This window comes from Simochromis diagramma, unplaced genomic scaffold (genome assembly GCF_900408965.1).
Source record: "Simochromis diagramma unplaced genomic scaffold, fSimDia1.1 OVJJ01000413.1, whole genome shotgun sequence".
Lineage (NCBI taxonomy): Eukaryota > Metazoa > Chordata > Actinopteri > Cichliformes > Cichlidae > Simochromis > Simochromis diagramma.
This window is the reverse complement of record NW_024386948.1, coordinates 120586-138415: the sequence shown is the minus strand read 5'-3', so window position 1 is coordinate 138415 and position 17830 is coordinate 120586. Positions and strand designations below refer to the sequence as shown.

At 46.9% G+C, this 17830-nt stretch overlaps 1 long non-coding RNA gene and 5 other non-coding genes across 7 annotated transcripts in view; 5 read left to right on the top strand and 1 right to left on the bottom strand.

Annotated features, from left to right (window-relative positions):
* The window catches only part of LOC120737565, an 11406-nt gene extending 7755 nt beyond the window's left edge, over positions 1-3651 (bottom strand). The window contains exons 1-2 of one of the 2 annotated variants that reach the window (XR_005696763.1): positions 3364-3651; positions 1314-1955 (exon numbers count right to left, since the gene is read on the bottom strand). This is a non-coding gene — a long non-coding RNA (uncharacterized LOC120737565). The remainder of the gene's footprint in view (positions 1-1313; positions 1956-3363) is intronic. The other variant, XR_005696764.1, reaches the window with a different exon arrangement.
* LOC120737643 lies at positions 1141-1259 on the top strand. Its single transcript, XR_005696792.1, has one exon. It is a non-coding gene; the product is annotated as a 5S ribosomal RNA (ribosomal RNA).
* On the top strand, positions 2398-2516 carry LOC120737641. Its single transcript, XR_005696790.1, has one exon. It is a non-coding gene; the product is annotated as a 5S ribosomal RNA (ribosomal RNA).
* On the top strand, positions 3102-3220 carry LOC120737642. Its single transcript, XR_005696791.1, has one exon. It is a non-coding gene; the product is annotated as a 5S ribosomal RNA (ribosomal RNA).
* A 2326-nt stretch (positions 3652-5977) lies between the features above and the next one.
* On the top strand, positions 5978-6096 carry LOC120737645. The gene has a single exon (XR_005696794.1). It is a non-coding gene; the product is annotated as a 5S ribosomal RNA (ribosomal RNA).
* A 1435-nt stretch (positions 6097-7531) lies between these two features.
* Positions 7532-7650, top strand: LOC120737644. Its single transcript, XR_005696793.1, has one exon. It is a non-coding gene; the product is annotated as a 5S ribosomal RNA (ribosomal RNA).
* The last annotated feature ends 10180 nt before the right edge of the window (positions 7651-17830 follow it).

Genomic DNA, 17830 nt, shown 5'->3' with positions numbered 1-17830 from the left:
GCCCAACTTTAGACCACACCCGGTTGTTTTTTCCCCTGTCCGGCACTGCCTCTCCTGAGGGCCCCCCTTACTCCCTACCTCCCACCCCATGGGCTTCTATCTTCTTAGTTGCTCTTTGCTTGGCCACTCCCACCACTACCCAGTTTTGTGTCCTTGTTCCTCTTGGTGGCTTCTCTGCTCAGTGCCTACATCTTACACCACACCAGGGCCTGTGGCTGCTGGCTTAGGCCACTTACACCACACCAGGGCCTATGGTGCTATTGCTGAGGCCACTTACACCACACAGGGCCTAGTCGCTCCTTTGAGGCCACTTACACCACACTAGGGTCTGTGGCTCTTGCTCAGGCCACTTACACCACACCAGGGTCTGTGCTTCTGGCTGAGGCCACTTACACCACACCAGGGCCTGTGGCTGCTGGCTGAGGCCACTTACACCACACCAGGGCCTGTGGCTGGCTGAGGCCATCTACATCACACCAGGGCCTGTGGCTGCTGGATGAGGCCACTTACACCACACCAGGGCCTGTGGCTGCTGGCTGAGGCCACTTACACCACACCAGGGCCTTAGTTGCTATTGAGGCCACTTACACCACACCAGGGCCTGTGGCTGCTGGCTGAGGCCACTTACACCACACCAGGGCCTTAGTTGCTATTGAGGCCACTTACACCACACCAGGGCCTGTGGCTCTGGCTGAGGCCACTTACACCACACCAGGGCCTTAGTTGCTATTGAGGCCACTTACACCACACTAGGGTCGGTGGCTCTTGCTCAGGCCACTTACACCACACCAGGGCCTGTGGCTGCTGGCTGAGGCCACTTACACCACACCAGGGCCTTTGGCTCTTGCTCAGGCCACTCACATCACACCAGGGCCTGTGCTTCTGGCCGAGGCCATCTTCACCAAACCAGGCCCTGTGCTGCTAGCTGTGGCCATGTACAACACACCAGGCCCTGTGCTGGTTCATGAGGCCATCTTCAACAATCCAGGGGCTGTGCTGTTGGATAAATGCTAAACTGAGCCTTTGGGTTAGGGTATTATGCAAACATGCAGGTAGGGTTATAGGATTGTCTTGGTAACTTCAGGTACTTGCCAATTATCAGTTGAATGCATAAATTGAGACATTGTGCTGGGGCCAGCAGCTTACGGCCACACCACCCTGAGCACGCCCGACCTCGTCTGATCTCGGAAGCTAAGCAGGGCTGGGCTTGGTTAGTACTTGGATGGGAGACCGCCTGGGAATACCTGGTGCTGTAAGCCTTTCATTTTCATGTCATTGAAGTGCTTTTGATCCAGAGAAGGGGTGTATTAAACCCTTAGCAGTCGGACGTACCGCCCACGGTACGTCCGACTCCTAACCCTTTTAGGCAAAATTTGTAGGACTGCTAAGGGATTAAAAGACCCAAAGCAGCTGCCCATTAATGAGGGCACATTAACGACATTGCTTTTGGCTCTTTTCCAATGTCTTGTGCTGCTAGCTGATGCCACCTACACCACACCAGGGCCTGTGACTCTGGCTAAGGCAATCTACACCACACCCGGGCCTGAGTTGCCGGCTGGGGCCACTTACACCACAACAGGGCCTGAGTTGCCGGCTGAGGCCACTTAGACCACACCAGGGCCTGTGGCTGCTGGCTGAGGCCACTTACACCACACCAGGGCCTTAGTTGCTATTGAGGCCACTTACACCACACCAGGGCCTGTGGCTCTGGCTGAGGCCACTTACACCACACCAGGGCCTTAGTTGCTATTGAGGCCACTTACACCACACTAGGGTCTGTGGCTCTTGCTCAGGCCACTTACACCACACCAGGGTCTGTGCCTCTGGCTGAGGCCACTTACACCACACCAGGGCCTTAGTTGCCGGCTGAGGCCACCTACACCACACCAGGGCCTGTGGCTGCTGGCTGAGGCCACTTACACCACAACAGGGCCTGAGTTGCCGGCTGAGGCCACCTACACCACACCAGGGCCTGTGGCTGCTGGCTGAGGCCACTTACACCACACCAGGGCCTGTGGCTGCTGGCTGAGGCCACTTACACCACACCAGGGCCTGAGTTGCCGGCTGAGGCCACTTACACCACACCAGGGCCTGTGGCTCTTGCTCAGGCCACTTACACCACACCAGGGCCTGTGCTTCTGGCCGAGGCCATCTTCACCAAACCAGGCCCTGTGCTGCTAGCTGTGGCCATGTACAACACACCAGGCCCTGTGCTGATTCATGAGGCCATCTTCAACAATCCAGGGGCTGTGCTGTTGGATAAATGCTAAACTGAGCCTTTGGGTTTGGGTATTATGCAAACATGCAGGTAGGGTTTTAGGATTGCGTTCGTAACTTCAGGTACTTGCCACCTAATCACTTGAATCCATAAATTGAGACATTGTGCTGGGGCCAGCAGCTTACGGCCATACCACCCTGAGCACGCCCGACCTCGTCTGATCTCGGAAGCTAAGCAGGGCTGGGCTTGGTTAGTACTTGGATGGGAGACCGCCTGGGAATACCTGGTGCTGTAAGCCTTTCATTTTCATGTCATTGAAGTGCTTTTGATCCAGAGAAGGGGTGTATTAAAAGACCCAAAGCAGCTGCCCATTAATGAGAGCACATTAACGACATTGCTTTTGGCTCTTTACCAATGTATTGTGCTGCTGGCTGAGGCCACCTACACCACACCAGGGCCTGTGGCTGCTGGCTGAGGCCACTTACACCACACCAGGGCCAGTGGCTGCTGGATGAGGCCACTTACACCACACCAGGGCCTGTGGCTGCTGGCTGAGGCCACTTACACCACACCAGGGCCTTTGGCTCTTGCTCAGGCCACTCACATCACACCAGGCCCTGTGCTTCTGGCCGAGGCCATCTTCACCAAACCAGGCCCTGTGCTGCTAGCTGTGGCCATGTACAACACACCAGGCCCTGTGCTGGTTCATGAGGCCATCTTCAACAATCCAGGGGCTGTGCTGTTGGATAAATGCTAAACTGAGCCTTTGGGTTAGGGTATTATGCAAACATGCAGGTAGGGTTATAGGATTGTCTTGGTAACTTCAGGTACTTGCCAATTATCAGTTGAATGCATAAATTGAGACATTGTGCTGGGGCCAGCAGCTTACGGCCACACCACCCTGAGCACGCCCGACCTCGTCTGATCTCGGAAGCTAAGCAGGGCTGGGCTTGGTTAGTACTTGGATGGGAGACCGCCTGGGAATACCTGGTGCTGTAAGCCTTTCATTTTCATGTCATTGAAGTGCTTTTGATCCAGAGAAGGGGTGTATTAAAAGACCCAAAGCAGCTGCCCATTAATGAGGGCACATTAACGACATTGCTTTTGGCTCTTTTCCAATGTCTTGTGCTGCTAGCTGAGGCCACCTACACCACACCAGGGCCTTAGTTGCTATTGAGGCCACTTACACCACACTAGGGTCTGTGGCTCTTGCTCAGGCCACTTACACCACACCAGGGTCTGTGCCTCTGGCTGGGGCCACTTACACCACACCAGGGCCTGAGTTGCCGGCTGAGGCCACTTAGACCACACCAGGGTCTGTGGCACTGGCTGAGGCCACTTACACCACACCAGGGCCTTAGTTGCTATTGAGGCCACTTACACCACACCAGGGCCTGTGGCTCTGGCTGAGGCCACTTACACCACACCAGGGCCTTAGTTGCTATTGAGGCCACTTACACCACACCAGGGCCTGTGGCTGCTGGCTGAGGCGACTTACACCACACCAGGGCCTGTGGCTGCTGGCTGAGGCCACTTACACCACACCCGGGCCTGAGTTGCCGGCTGGGGCCACTTACACCACAACAGGGCCTGAGTTGCCGGCTGAGGCCACTTAGACCACACCAGGGCCTGTGACTCTGGCTAAGGCCACTTACACCACACCCGGGCCTGAGTTGCCGGCTGAGGCCACTTACACCACACCAGGGTCTGTGGCACTGGCTGAGGCCACTTACACCACACCAGGGCCTGTGGCTGCTGGCTGAGGCCACTTACACCACACCAGGGCCTGTGGCTCTTGCTCAGGCCACTTACACCACACCAGGGCCTGTGGCACTGGCTGAGGCCACTTACACCACACCAGGGCCTGTGGCTGCTGGCTGAGGCCACTTACACCACACCAGGGCCTGTGGCTGCTGGCTGAGGCCACTTACACCACACCAGGGCCTGTGGCTGCTGGCTGAGGCCACTTACACCACACCAGGGCCTGTGGCTCTGGCTGAGGCCACTTACACCACACCAGGGTCTGTGGCTCTTGCTCAGGCCACTTACACCACACCAGGGCCTGTGGCTGCTGGCTGAGGCCACTTACACCACACCAGGGCCTGTGGCTGCTGGCTGAGGCCACTTACACCACACCAGGGCCTTAGTTGCTATTGAGGCCACTTACACCACACTAGGGTCTGTGGCTCTTGCTCAGGCCACTTACACCACACCAGGGTCTGTGCCTCTGGCTGAGGCCACTTACACCACACCAGGGCCTGTGGCTGCTGGCTGAGGCCACTTACACCACACCAGGGCCTGTGGCTGCTGGCTGAGGCCACCTACACCACACCAGGGCCTGTGGCTGCTGGCTGAGGCCACTTACACCACAACCTAGATTTCGATGGAATATCTAGGTTGTTTTATCAGGCTTATATTATATTATAGTACTTTTTTTAATGAGTGTACGTGATGTGTTGGTTGTATGTTTGTTGTTTGTTTTGACATACTGCGAATCAATTTCCCATCAGCGACAATAAAGTTACCATTGACCATTGACTATTGACCAGGGCCTTAGTTGCTATTGAGGCCACTTACACCACACCAGGGCCTGTGGCTGCTGGCTGATGCTACTTACACCACACCAGGGCCTGTGGCTGCTGGATGAGGCGACTTACACCACACCAGGGCCTGTGGCTGCTGGCTGAGGCCACTTACACCACACCAGGGCCTTAGTTGCTATTGAGGCCACTTACACCACACCAGGGCCTGTGGCTCTGGCTGAGGCCACTTACACCACACCAGGGCCTGTGGCTCTTGCTCAGGCCACTTACACCACACCAGGGCCTGTGGCTCTTGCTCAGGCCACTTACACCACACCAGGGTCTGTGCCTGCTTGCTGAGGCCACTTACACCACACCAGGGCCTGTGGCTGCTGGCTGAGGCCACTTACACCACACCAGGGCCTTAGTTGCTATTGAGGCCACTTACACCACACCAGGGCCTGTGGCTCTGGCTGATGCTACTTACACCACACCAGGGCCTGTGGCTGCTGGATGAGGCGACTTACACCACACCAGGGCCTGTGGCTGCTGGCTGAGGCCACTTACACCACACCAGGGCCTTAGTTGCTATTGAGGCCACTTACACCACACCAGGGCCTGTGGCTCTGGCTGAGGCCACTTACACCACACCAGGGCCTGTGGCTGCTGGCTGAGGCCACTTACACCACACCAGGGCCTTAGTTGCTATTGAGGCCACTTACACCACACCAGGGCCTGTGGCTCTGGCTGAGGCCACTTACACCACACCAGGGCCTGTGGCTGCTGGCTGAGGCCACTTACACCACACCAGGGTCTGTGGCTCTTGCTCAGGCCACTTACACCACACCAGGGTCTGTGCCTCTGGCTGAGGCCACTTACACCACACCAGGGCCTGTGGCTCTGGCTGAGGCCACTTACACCACACCAGGGCCTGTGGCTCTTGCTCAGGCCACTCACACCACACCAGGGCCTGTGCTTCTGGCCGAGGCCATCTTCACCAAACCAGGCCCTGTGCTGCTAGCTGTGGCCATGTACAACACACCAGGCCCTGTGCTGGTTCATGAGGCCATCTTCAACAATCCAGGGGCAGTGCTGTTGGATAAATGCTAAACTGAGCCTTTGGGTTTGGGTATTATGCAAACATGCAGGTAGGGTTTTAGGATTGCGTTCGTAACTTCAGGTACTTGCCACCTAATCACTTGAATCCATAAATTGAGACATTGTGCTGGGGCCAGCAGCTTACGGCCATACCACCCTGAGCACGCCCGACCTCGTCTGATCTCGGAAGCTAAGCAGGGCTGGGCTTGGTTAGTACTTGGATGGGAGACTGCCTGGGAATACTTAGTGCTGTAAGCCTTGCATTTTCATGTCATTGAAGTGCTTTTGATCCAGAGAAGGGGTGTATTAAAAGACCCAAAGCAGCTGCCCATTAATGAGGGCACATTAACGACATTGCTTTTGGCTCTTTTCCAATGTCTTGTGCTGCTGGCTGAGGCCACCTACACCACACCAGGGCCTGTGGCTGCTGGCTGAGGCCACTTACACCACACCCGGGCCTGTGGCTGCTGGCTGAGGCCACTTACACCACACCAGGGCCTGTGGCTGCTGGCTGAGGCCACTTACACCACACCAGGGCCTGTGACTCTGGCTAAGGCAATCTACACCACACCCGGGCCTGAGTTGCCGGCTGGGGCCACTTACACCACAACAGGGCCTGTGGCTCTTGCTCAGGCCACCAGGGTCTGTGACTCTGGCTAAGGCAATCTACACCACACCAGGGCCTGAGTTGCCGGCTGAGGCCACTTACACCACACCAGGGCCTTAGTTGCTATTGAGGCCACTTACACCACACCAGGGCCTGTGGCTCTTGCTCAGGCCACCTACACCACACCAGGGCCTGTGGCTCTGGCTGAGGCCACTTACACCACACCAGGGCCTGTGGCTCTGGCTGAGGCCACCTACACCACACCAGGGCCTGTGGCTCTTGCTCAGGCCACCAGGGTCTGTGACTCTGGCTAAGGCAATCTACACCACACCAGGTCCTTAGTTGCTATTGAGGCCACTTACACCACACCAGGGCCTGTGGCTCTTGCTCAGGCCACCAGGGTCTGTGACTCTGGCTAAGGCAATCTACACCACACCAGGGCCTTAGTTGCTATTGAGGCCACTTACACCACACCAGGGCCTGTGGCTCTGGCTGAGGCCACTTACACCACACCAGGGCCTGTGGCTCTTGCTGAGGCCACTTACACCACACCCGGGCCTGAGTTGCCGGCTGGGGCCACTTACACCACACCAGGGCCTGTGGCTCTGGCTGATGCCATCTTCAACAATCCAGGGCCTGAGTTGCCGGCTGAGGCCACCTACACCACACCAGGGCCTGTGGCACTGGCTGAGGCCACCAGGGTCTCTGACTCTGGCTAAGGCAATCTACACCACACCAGGGCCTTAGTTGCTATTGAGGCCACTTACACCACACCAGGGCCTGTGGCTCTGGCTGAGGCCACTTACACCACACCAGGGCCTGTGCTTCTGGCCGAGGCCATCTTCACCAAACCAGGCCCTGTGCTGCTAGCTGTGGCCATGTACAACACACCAGGCCCTGTGCTGGTTCATGAGGCCATCTTCAACAATCCAGGGGCAGTGCTGTTGGATAAATGCTAAACTGAGCCTTTGGGTTTGGGTATTATGCAAACATGCAGGTAGGGTTTTAGGATTGCGTTCGTAACTTCAGGTACTTGCCACCTAATCACTTGAATCCATAAATTGAGACATTGTGCTGGGGCCAGCAGCTTACGGCCATACCACCCTGAGCACGCCCGACCTCGTCTGATCTCGGAAGCTAAGCAGGGCTGGGCTTGGTTAGTACTTGGATGGGAGACTGCCTGGGAATACTTAGTGCTGTAAGCCTTTCATTTTCATGTCATTGAACTGCTTTTGATCCAGAGAAGGGGTGTATTAAAATCTACACCACAGCAGGCCCTGAGAAGTGGAAAGAAAATCATACATGATTCCAAACATTTTTTACAAATAAATAACTGCAAAGTGGGGTGTGCGTAATTATTCAGCCCCCTTTGGTCTGAGTGCAGCCAGTTGCCCATAGAAATTGCCTGATGAGTGCTAATGACTAAATAGAGTGCACCTGTGTGTAATCTAATGTCAGTACAAATGCAGCTGCTCTGTGATGGCCTCAGAGTTTGTCTAAGAAAATATTGGGAGTAGCAATGCCATGAAGTCCAAAGAACACACCAGACAGGTCAGGGATAGAGTTATTCAGACATTTAAAGCAGGCTTAGGCTACAAAAAAGATTTCCCAAGCCTTGAACATCCCACGGAGCACTGTTCAAGCGATCATTCAGAAATGGAAGGAGTATGGTAGTGATGGACAGATAAAGCTTCATGAAGCACTGAAGCTTTTAATCCAATTGGTTCACCCCAGCGCAAAGCGTCTTGAAGCTTCATTTGCTCTAGTAGGACATCTACTGGATGTAAAAATATTAGTTGGCAGTATACTGTGTATATTTATACTAGCAGTATGGAAAATGATTATTTGGAAATGCTTAAAATGGAAATGATGATTTACTGTGAGGTGTGATTGGGGTATGGACAGTGGTTGTGCTTTTGTAACGTTGAGGTATGGACAGTGATTAGTGTTTAGGGGATACATCATTGTTTTTTATTTAAAAACAACACTTTCTCCACTGTGGCAGGTCTTAGGCAATTTGATTTTTTTGGACAATATTTCCCCTGCTTTTGAAAACACTCACTTATAGGGCACAGATGAGGCAGGGGTCAGTGCTAACTTATATAAGTGAGGATAGACATATTTTTGTCTCTCCCAGTATTTAAGGGGGTCCTCCAGCCTTCCAATATTTGGCTCCATCATGTACCGTTGGACCTCAATATTTACGTCTGCTGTCACATTTTGTGTCTGTGTCTGCCTGACACTTTCATTCAGGCAACGCCACAGGTTGTTACCTAAACAATAAGGAGAGTTTTATGTGATACTAACAATTCAATTTTCAATCCAATTTTATTTATATAGCGCCAAATCACAACAACAGTCCCCTCAAGGCGCTTTATATTGTACAGCAGATCGTACAATAATAGATACAGAGGACATCCCAACAATCAGTTTATATAAATGCAACTCAAATGCAATAACAATAGTACCGTGAGGAAACAGCCTCAACAGTTTGTGACGTTGATGGCTGTGGTGGTGGAGGCTCTCATTACGGAAGCACATTCTGCTTTCAGTCTTTTTTCTGCTTCGCTAGCTCTTGCAGTGCTGAGAAACCACAGTTTTCTGAACCTTGGGTCCAGCAGTGTCGCAAGGAACATAATGCTCATGGTTTGTATTTTATCCAGCTTCTCTCTCAATAGCATCCTCAGCTTCTGAGCCAGAGAAAACCCAATGGATGGTGATTTTTCCATTTGTTAATTTAGGCATTGATCCAGCATAGTGAGCAAAGGTATGACCTTTGACCCAGACACCCTTTTTTCCTGAGAGAGCTCAGTGGTTGCATCGTTAAATGGTGCTAGGACAACCAGACACTCTAAAATTATACCGAATTCCTCAGATGAAACAGGTGGGATGTTTGTTGTGAGACTTGCCAAAGCAGCACCCACTGGCTCCCTTTGCTCGAACAGTCTTTGCAGCATATTATAAGTGCTGTTCCAGCGGGTTTCCACCTCCTGTATTAGTTTGAGTTGAGGCTTCCTTAGTCGTTCCTGCACCACTGAAAGCCTCTCCTTACAAAATACAATTAAAAAAGCATACATTAGATTGTCAAGGGAGCAGAACTATACACTTAAGTAACATTAAAGAAACTGTAATTAAGACACTTAAGAACTTACCTTTGCAGTGGTACTGCTCCTGAAATATCCCACAATCTTCCTGGACTTGGCTCGGATGTCAGAGAGCTCAGGGGTCTGGTCAAGGGCCTACTTCACCACTAAGTTCAGGGTGTGAGCTATGCATATGGCATGTTTGAGTCATAGCTCCCTTGCACAAGCCCCCATATTGGCAGCCCCATCTGTTACTAGGCATGTGACTTTGTCAGTAATTGCCCATTCTGTCATGAGTGAGCCTTTCACTTGTGCCATATTTTCTGCAGTGTGTGCATTAGGAAAATATTGCACTCCTAAAACAATGGTGTTTAATGTGCTGGACTCATCAACAAAATGGCAGGTGACTGCAAGATAGGCCTCTGTGTTGATGGAGGTCCACATATCTGATGTCAGACTCACAGCTGCTGCCTTCTCAATGCTGGCCTTAGCTTTCTCCTTCATCTCCTGGTACCTGGCCTCCACCATGACTTTCAGGGCTTAAAGGAAAGAAAAAACATTTTGTTTAAAAGTACGACGTGGCTGTGAAGCAGTGTGTAGGGTAGCTACACACTGCCTGTTCACATGTTATTCTGTAAAAACTAAATTTTCACTGTTTTTATGACCATTTTAGTGGGGAGAACATAGCTAGGATTTAATGATTTAACAAATCTTTTAAATCCTTTGTCCTCCACAATGCTAACTGGCTGGGAGTCCTCAATCACCATGCTAACCAGGTTTTCATCTATTTGAGATTGTTCTTCTGAGGAAAGACAAAAACAACGCACAAATATAAATATCACACTAGGGGTGGGCGATAGAAACGATATACGATAGAAACGATATAAATTTGGCCAAAGATGGAGATTTTGACTCTACTCTATTGCTCTACCGTGATAGCGCATGTTGATGATGTTATCAAGCTGCGCCTGTTTTGGTTGAAAGCATCGCAACGGCTACGGTACCGGAAACCCGATCGGTACCCCGCATGCGCAAATCTTACGTCACTTCCTCTCTTTGGCAACATTGCGACATTCAATATATTTGAATGACACGGTTAGCGCCCAGTTAGCTCTTAGCATTTCTCAACATCTCTGCCTCCTTTTCGACTACTGGGACATTTAAACAATGGATAATCCATATCCGCAACAAATTTTTGCTTTTCTCCTCAACAGAGAGCGTCCCCCGATTGAACAACAGTGCCGTAGAGCTGGGTGATATAAGATTTTTTCATATCACGATATGTTTTTTTCATTTCAGGCGATAACGATATCTATCACGATATAAGCCAAATAACTATATTTGTAAGATTTAAATGTGCCATTGCTCACAAGTAAAATGTGAAATAATCAGCAGCTTGTTTTGATTTAAATATTTATTTCCCATAATAAGTTCAACAGGGTAGATGTACTTAAGGAACATGAGACTTTTTCAGATAAATAAAGGCAAATATTGCAAACTACACAAAAGCAGCCGCTAAAGCGTTTAAGTTTCAAAATAGAACAAACGAAACAGACTACTAAATTGTCAATTCCACTTAGAAACAAAATATTAATTCTAAAAATAAATCTTAGTTTGTTTTACAGAAGATCAGACAAAATTGACTAACTTTTGTCAATATCAAATAAACTGAGAACTAAAAGGAAATTCTCAATCTCTCCTTGTTGTATAGCTTAGCTTTTCAAACAGTTTTAACAGTTACTTTAGTCTGACAAAAGCCGAATGACGAATTAGCGCTTCCAGTCAGAGATTGCGCATGCACCGCTTTATTGTATTTCCAGACTTGCTTTCGGCACAATTTACAGTGCGCGCTACTCTGTTTTTTGTCAGACTTGAAATAGCCGAAATACCTTCACACTACAGAACTTCTATGGCTCTTCCGTTCGACAATCTCTCCGGCATTGGAACCATCATGTTTTCTCTTCGGTAACCTTCGGTCACGCTCGGTTGATTTTTCTCTAGTCAGCACACTCATTTCCTCCATTACTGCTGGCTGCTTCCCAAACAAATACACATGTGCGGCACATAACAAGTCACGTGACGTGACGCTGCGGCTGTGATTGGTTCGGCTCTGCGCCACTTAATTTGGATTGGCTGTTGTTCTTTTTAAGAGGACAAGAGAGATGAGGCCTATCGCAATAGTTTAACTTTTCTATCGAGGAAAAGTTATTTCGCAATACATATCGTTATTGTTCTATCGCCCAGCTCTACAGTGCCGTAAAATAAGAAGAATGGTGGATAATGACAAAGTTAATAATACAGACTTTGTAATATGTCATGTGAAGATTCATCAGCCAGATGAAGTGTTTACTGGCAATTGACAGTGATAGTGGACATCATCATTACTATTCCAATCAATCCTCTCCACACAGACAAGCATAAACACACTCGATTATCACTAAATCAAATTTAACACACGTTTGTAATGACGCTAATTCAGTTTACAATAGGGTTCGTTTGCTCAGTTAGCAGGTGGCGGTATCCTCATACACTGGGGAGTAAACTGCCATTAAACGAACGGAAGAAGAAGAAAACCCCTTCACATGCGTGGTACGGATCAGGTAGACCCGATTTGTACGGTCCGACTATGCACATGCGCAGTAAGGATCGGGAGTCCTGCTCTGTCACTATCTTTTTATTTTTTTGTTTTTGTCTACATTATATTAAATGTTTCATTATCGGAAACATTTTAAGAGATACTTGTTATTCTTAACAGATGCTCTGACCCGTAACTATCGTAAAATGCTTCGGCCGGAAGTAGACCCCTTTCGCGCATGCGGGGTACCGATCGGGTTTCCGGTACGGATCGGGTAGTGACTGTCACTACCCGATCCGTACCGGAAACCCGATCCGTACCCCGCATGCGCAAATCTTACGTCACTTCCTCTCTTTGCCAACATTGCGACATTCAATATATTTGAATGATACGGTTAGCGCCCAGTTAGCTCCTAGCATTTCTCAACAGCTCTGCCTCCTTTTCGACTGCCCGGGACATTTAAACAATGGATAATCCGTATACAAAGAAATTCATGCTTTTCTCCTCAACAGAGAGCGTCCCCCGATTCAGCAACAGCGCCGTAAAATAAGAAGAATGGCGCCTAATTACAGAGTTAATAATGCAGACTTTGTAATATCTCACGTGTAGATTCATCAGCCAGATTAAGTGTTTACTGACAATTGACAGTGATAGTGCACATCATCATCACTATTCCAACAATCCTCTCCTCACAGACAAGCATAAACACACTCGACTATCGCTAAATCAAATTTAACACACGTTTGTAATGACGCTAATTCAGTTTACAATAGGGTTCATTCGCTCAGTCAGCAGGTGGCGGTATCCTCGTACACTGGGGAGTACACTGCCATTAAACGAACAGAAAAAGAAGAAAACCCCTGCACATGCGCGGTACGGATCAGGTAGACCCGATTTGTACGGTCCGACTTTGCACATGCACAGTAAGGATCGGGAGTCCTGATCTGTCACTATCTTTTTATTTTTTTGTTTTTGTCTACATTATATAAAATGTTTCATTATCGGAAACATTTTAAGAGATACTTGTTATTCTTAACATCTTAACAGATGCTCTGACCCGTAACTATCGTAAAATGCTTCGGCCGGAAGTAGTAATAATGGTATTTCTAACCACTGATATACCACAACTTTATCCTTTCAACAGCTGCTGAAAGTTAGTGGAGCTAACTGCTATCGGATATTTATATAGAGATCCTCCAGCTTCAAACTGTATTACCCTTCAAGGACCTGCAGCTCAAAAAAGTGCCCCTCCGACAGCCAAACCCATCTGTTCTCTGGTTGGATTGTTACAATTGTTATTGATATGACATTGACCAATCAGATGAAAGGAAGAAAAATGGGGTCAAACACAAATCTTTTTTACGCACACACAAATTCTTTTTACACATACAAATCTTTTTTACACACACACAAATCTTTTTTACACATACAAATCCTGATTTACAAGTACAAAACTGATTTAGAAGTACAAAATATTTATGACCACATTTTGAGCCCATACATGCGGGGTACCAATCGGGTTTCCGGTACGGATCGGGTAGTGACAATCATCTGCAAATAATGTCCATCCTACCTGACAAACCATCCTACCCGTTGTTTCTACGCATGCGCACAACACAAAATTCAGTGGCGAACCATCCTACCTATGTGAATATAAGCTACTAACATACTCTGATGGGTACAATTAAATGCCAAACCGTCCTGCCTTTGTAAATGTGACGTACAAGCATACTTTAACAGCTAAAATTTTGTGGCGAACCATCCTACCTCTGTGAATATGAGTTAGAAGCATACTTTTACAGCTAGAATTCAGTGGCAAATCATCTTACCTTTGTTAATAACAGCTAGACACGTACTCTGACGGGTAAAATTACGTGCCAAATCATGCTACCTTTGTGAATTTGACCTACAAGCATACTTTAACGGCTAAAATGAAGTGGCAAACCGTCCTGGCTTTATAATTATGAGCTACAAGCATACTCTGATGGGCAAAGTTAAGTGGCAAACCGTCATACCTACTTACATTTGTGCTGGAATGACTCTGTGACAGCAGAAATGTGCATAAACTACTTACGGTAGGACGTTTTGCCAAAGTGGGACGTTTTGTCAGAACACCGGGCAACAGTCATAGCAAAGAGATGATTCCGTACCATTGATTCATTAATGTTGAATTCTCTCGCAGCTGCTCTATTCCCATGTTGTTGCAGTATATTAATAACTAACCTGGTATTGTCGATGAATGATCTCAGTTGTTCTCCTGTCTGAAGTTTGGCCTGTGTATAGCAACCTGCTATGTGCGGTCTGCGTATAAAGCCAGCTAGCTGGCAGTTAGTCACCTGTGTGCATTTCCAAAACCCCGATGTCCTGGTAACCTATTTGTAGGTTTCCCATCCCTGTGTGTCAGTTACCAACATCACGTGCTTCTGCTGTATTGCCAAACAGGTAATATTAGTTTACCTGGACGCCGTTCACTTGGTTGCCTGTCATTACTGAAGCTGGTCTAATGTCCCTGAGACAAGTCAAATGTTGTTGCTCGCTTTGCATACGTTCCTTAAAGTTGGAGCTGATATAGTTTAAACCACAAACCCACTTCAGCTACTTGGATTACTTTTGTCATGTAATGTTTAAGTGCCAGATGGAATTTTGTAAAACTAATTTGTTTTTAGGGTTACTCAAACAGTGACCACTGACATTATTTCAGTGTCATTGTCTAATATACGTCCACTTCTTTGGATGCTGTGATATCGAGCCATGTTAGCTTTGATGTTGAGGGAGCCTTGTTGTTTTTGTCTTTGGGCAAGTGATTTTATTTACTGAATTCCCAATAATGACGTACATTGACCACTAAAAACTCATAAATACATTGTCCATTGTTCAAAGAGCATTTGATCCACTTGACATTTAAAAACATATTTAACCATTACCACAAACCTTCCCCTTAGGGGTGGGGCGATATAAACGATATAAATTTGGCCAACGATAGAGATTTTGACGCTCTACCGCGATAGCGCATGATGATGATGTCATCAAGCTGTGCCTGTTTGAAAGCATCGACCAAATGCTTTCAACTGGTGATTAGGGTGGTTTGTCCCTAACCACCAGAATCCATCACGTTAACTTTTATCGAGTGGAAAAAAAGTTGGCGTTCATCCTCCAGCTTCACTGTGCTAATGTTGTGCTAACATAGCTGTGTTGCTAGCAATCACATAGCACAACATTATATACCAGGTAGTCCAACTTTTTTTCTCACGTGGTGAGTGATATTCTGTCTATAGTTCATGTTGAATGTTAACATTTGTTTTGGTTCTTTAAATGTTAGGGGTTTAAGAGAATCTGTTAAAAGAAAAGCCTTATTTTTGTACTGCAAAGGTAAAATATCAAACTGTATTTTTCTACAAGAGACTCATTCATCTGATAGTGATGTATCTATTTGGTCAAACCAATGGGGTAGCAAAATCCTGTTTAGCCATGGCTCAACGAGGTCGGGGGGTGTAGCAATTTTATTCAATAACTTTCCTGGGGATCTTGTACTACAACGGACTGACTTGAATGGTCATTGGTTGATTGCTGTAATGAGAGTTGAAAGTTTGTTTTTCATTTTAGTCAACGTTTATGGATATAACAATGAAAGTCAGAATAAAATTATGTTAGAAGATATAACTTCAAATATTTTTGAACTTAAAGATCAATACCCTACAGAATACTATTAGATTATTCTGTTATTATAGGTTACCTTATATATGTAATCAAAGTAGTTGAATTAGAATACTGCTGTAGATCATATTATACCCTTTAATATAGAGTGTGTGATCTGTATGTAGTTTAGTTCTCATTATACTTTTGAGTTAAAAGAACATATTCACTTATTAGTTTATTAGATAAGTGTGCATCACTCTGTATCCTTGATCTGCTGTGAATGTATTACACTGTTTTCTTGACATGCTTTATTGTTGAATCATAAAAAGAAGGTTGTAAGCAGGAGACTCTGTGTCTAAGACAGGGGAGATAGACCACATTCCATTCCCCCACCTTTACAGAGAGCAGAGAAAGACAGGGAGCCAAGGTCGTAACTTGGACGCCGTAACAGAGAAAGAATGTGAATGTTTGGGCTTTTACGACTAGGTGGGGGCCACTAGCGGCTATAAGAAGCTGAGTAACACGTCACCATTTCGAGACTGCTGTGACCCTCTTCAGGCATGTCTCCCCATCATGATGGTCCTTATGCTCTTAAGTGTTGAATTGTATGGAAATAAATGATTGTTGATTGAGCATAAATACACCGAGTATTGTCCTTCCTTCAGCCCAAAGATTCAAAGAATTGGGAGATTTCAACAATACATTTTAATGGGTGGTGATTGGAATATGACTCCTGATGAATGGACTGATAGATGGCCCTCAAGGACAGGTAGACCACAAAAAAATAACCTAATTATAGATTTTTTGATAAATAACAACTTGACAGATATTTGGAGAGTAAGAAATCCAGGAATTAAGAGCTTTTCCTGGTTTAAACCAAATGGAGCTTGTAAATCTAGAATAGACTATTGGCTAGGAAGTGACATCATTCTTAGCCACACTGTAAAAGTTGTAATGTCAAATGCACCTCTATCTGATCATTGCTTTATTGAACTGTGCTTAGAATCGGAAGGAATTATATGAATCTGACTTCAGAATTGAAGAGTTAGATGCATCTGTTAAGAAAATGGCACTTAATAAATCCCCTGGTCCAGATGGGCTTACAGTTAATTTCTTCCAATTTTTTTGGGAAGACTTATGGGAAATTTTATTCAAAGCTATACTGGCCAGTATTGAAAAGGGAGAATTGATATCTAGCATGAAACAAGGATTAATTACATTGATTCCTAAACCAAACAAAGATAAACGACAATTGGATAACTTAAGGCCCATAACTTTATTAAATACAGATTATAAAATTTTCTCTAGCTCAGTTGCAACAAGGCTCAAACAAGGGGTTTCAAGTATAATTAGTGATGTAAATGCTGTTAAAATGTTCTGTGTGGATTTCATGATGTAGATGACTGATTTATAATAAGTTACATAATTTCATGAATGTATATAGTTTGTGTTGAAATGTCTTTATTTGAAATGTACATGTGTAAGGTGTAAGAGCTAGTGTCTCGTGAGAATACCCTTAACGAGAGTACACAAGACTTTTCATGGACTGCGAGGGAGCAGATGTCTCTCATGAAGCGATTTTAAGCTAAAAGTTTACTAAAAGAAAGGGCAATACAAGGACTTAAGGGCCTCTTTTCAGGACAAGCAGCCAACGAGGTATTTGTCATTTGAGAAATGTTTTTTATTTGTGTTTGGACTTAATATGTGTACTGTAAAGTTGCTAATTGGTTTGTACTGTTCGCTCGTGACCAGTTCTCACGGCGTATTGGCATAATGGCGTATCGGCGTACTGGTGATGGTGAAGCTGAGGAGAGAAGGCCCAAGTAATAAACGCCCGTTTCAAAGAACCGACCTGTGTCTGTGTTGTCGTGAAGAGAGCTACAAGTGAGACACAATCAGGGTTTTTGAAAGACAGGAACATTCATAATAATATCAGATTGGTTTTAGACTTACTGGACTACAATGATCTAATTAGTGATGACAGTTTTATTCTTTTCTTGGACTTTTATAAAGCTTTCGATTCAGTAGAACATCCTTTTATTTTAGAAACACTAACTCGATTTGGATTTGGGGATAAATTTAGGAAGATAA